We start from the raw sequence: 2,500 nt of genomic DNA, 5'->3' as shown, positions 1-2,500 counted from the left end.
TGTCAGAACACTGGGAGCTACAGACACCAATAAGTCCATACTGCAGGCTGCAGCCAGAACAATTTTCTACATTCAAACATCGACGGCCTCTTCTCTCTAAAAATTCACCAGACCGCTTCTACCACCAGCAAAGAAGTTTCCATCCCTAATTCCTCTGTGATTCCAACTAACCTAAACATTAAGCTGGCATTGAAGGGTGTGAATTACCCCGGCCAATCTGTTCTTTTAAATACAGCTTTTAGCAAGTTTTGAAAGGAGGAGAAGAGCAGATAATATGCCAATAATATCGAGTCTTCTGTGGCGAAGTGGTTTTTGCATAGAAAACAAAGTGGTGAGTTGAAGAGGAATTATATCAGTACTTTGTTTAAAACTGTGTGTAAAAAGCTGTCTCTTTATTATTAACAATAAGTTGTAAAACGTGAATGTGGAGTGACAGTCTTCAAGATTGTCAGAAGATCGCGCCCTGGTGGAATAAAGGCACGAACAGCTTACAGCACCTAGAATTACCAGGAAGTATTTAGAGTAAAACGGTTTCTAAAAGCTGCCTTTATGAATGAGAGAAAAAAAAATAATATATATAAAATAGTAAAATGGAAGGGGAGTGATAGATTTAAATTAATCGTGAAGTGGAGCGCCCCCTGTATAAAGTAAAAGTGAGAAAAGCTTACAGCACCTGGTATTCCCAGGTGGTCTCCCATCCAAGTACTAACCAGACCCTACCCTGCTTAGCTTCCGAGATCAGACGAGATCGGGCGTGTTCAGGGTGGTATGGCCGTAAGCGAGAGATGCTACCAAAAACAGCCCTTTTGCATTACACGCGTCTATACATGCCAGTTAGTCCCATTGGATCCAACTCCTGGTTTTTTATTTTTTTTATCTGACTCACACTGCAGCCCCACCATCCAATCGGCAGCGCCGGACCCACACCAAACATTCACCAAACTACTCAGCCGGCAGCCTACCACAATTATTCCATTCTTTCCGCATCCGCACACTTCCTTCTTTTTAACTCCTTTTCACTAACGCACAGGTTAATCGCCGCACGTCCCCCGCCGGCAAACATTACTCCTTTGCCTACTGCATGCAGGCTTCTCTTAACGACCCTCTGTTATCAACTCCGCTAACAGCCACAAAATCTTCGCCGCACGAAGCCCACTGGTAGCTGCTGAATCACATGCTTCCCCAAAACGTCGCGCTGTCAGAACACTGGGAGCTACACACACCAATAAGTCCATACTGCAGGCTGCAGCCAGAACAATTTTCTACATTCAAACATCGACGGCCTCTTCTCTCTAAAAATTCACCAGACCGCTTCTACCACCAGCAAAGAAGTTTCCATCCCTAATTCCTCTGTGATTCCCACTAACCTAAACATTAAGCTGGCATTGAAGGGTGTGAATTACCCCGGCCAATCTGTTCTTTTAAATACAGCTTTTAGCAAGTTTTGAAAGGAGAAGAGCAGAACTTGCTATGCCAATAATATCGAGTCTTCTGTGGCAAAGTGGTTTTTGCATAGAAAACAAAGCGGTCAGTTGAAGAGGAATGATATCAGTACTTTGTTTAAAACTGTGTGTAAAAAGCTGTCTCTTTATCATTAACAATAAGTTGTAAAACGTGAATGGGGAGTGACAGTCTTCAAGTTTGTGAGAAGATCGCGCCCTGGTGGAATAAAGGCACGAACAGCTTACAGCACCTAGAATTACCAGGAAGTATTTAGAGTAAAACGGTTTCTAAAAGCTGCCTTTATGAATGAGAGAAAAAAAATATATATATATAAAATAGTAAAATGGAAGGGGAGTGATAGATTTAAATTAATCGTGAAGTGGAGCGCCCCCTGTATAAAGTAAAAATGAGAAAAGCTTACAGCACCTGGTATTCCCAGGTGGTCTCCCATCCAAGTACTAACCAGACCATACCCTGCTTAGCTTCCGAGATCAGATGAGATCGGGCGTGTTCAGGGTGGTATGGCCGTAAGCGAGAGATGCTACCAAAAACAGCCCTTTTGCATTACACGCGTCTATACATGCCAGTTAGTCCCATTGGATCCAACTCCTGGTTTTTTATTTTTTTTATCTGACTCACACTGCAGCCCCACCATCCAATCGGCAGCGCCGGACCCACACCAAACATTCACCAAACTACTCAGCCGGCAGCCTACCACAATTATTCCATTCTTTCCGCATCCGCACACTTCCTTCTTTTTAACTCCTTTTCACTACCGCACAGGTTAATCGCCGCACGTCCCCCGCCGGCAAACATTACTCCTTTGCCTACTGCATGCAGGCTTCTCTTAACGACCCTCTGTTATCAACTCCGCTAACAGCCACAAAATCTCCGCCGCACGAAGCCCACTGGTAGCTGCTGAATCACATGCTTCCCCAAAACGTCGCGCTGTCAGAACACTGGGAGCTACACACACCAATAAGTCCATACTGCAGGCTGCAGCCAGAACAATTTTCTACATTCAAACATCGACGGCCTCTTCTCTCTAAAAATTCAC

At 44.2% G+C, this 2,500-nt stretch overlaps 2 non-coding genes across 2 annotated transcripts; both read right to left on the bottom strand.

Annotated features, from left to right (window-relative positions):
* Positions 1 to 661: 661 nt before the first annotated feature.
* LOC125736078 (5S ribosomal RNA) lies at positions 662 to 780 on the bottom strand. The gene has a single exon (XR_007395361.1). It is a non-coding gene; the product is annotated as a 5S ribosomal RNA (ribosomal RNA).
* A 1,077-nt stretch (positions 781 to 1,857) lies between these two features.
* LOC125733860 (5S ribosomal RNA) lies at positions 1,858 to 1,976 on the bottom strand. The gene has a single exon (XR_007393193.1). It is a non-coding gene; the product is annotated as a 5S ribosomal RNA (ribosomal RNA).
* Between the last annotated feature and the right edge of the window lie 524 nt (positions 1,977 to 2,500).

The sequence above is a fragment of the Brienomyrus brachyistius genome, chromosome 2, assembly GCF_023856365.1.
Source record: "Brienomyrus brachyistius isolate T26 chromosome 2, BBRACH_0.4, whole genome shotgun sequence".
In the NCBI taxonomy this organism is placed as follows: Eukaryota; Metazoa; Chordata; class Actinopteri; order Osteoglossiformes; family Mormyridae; genus Brienomyrus; species Brienomyrus brachyistius.
This window is presented reverse-complemented; position numbering and strand designations above follow the sequence as displayed.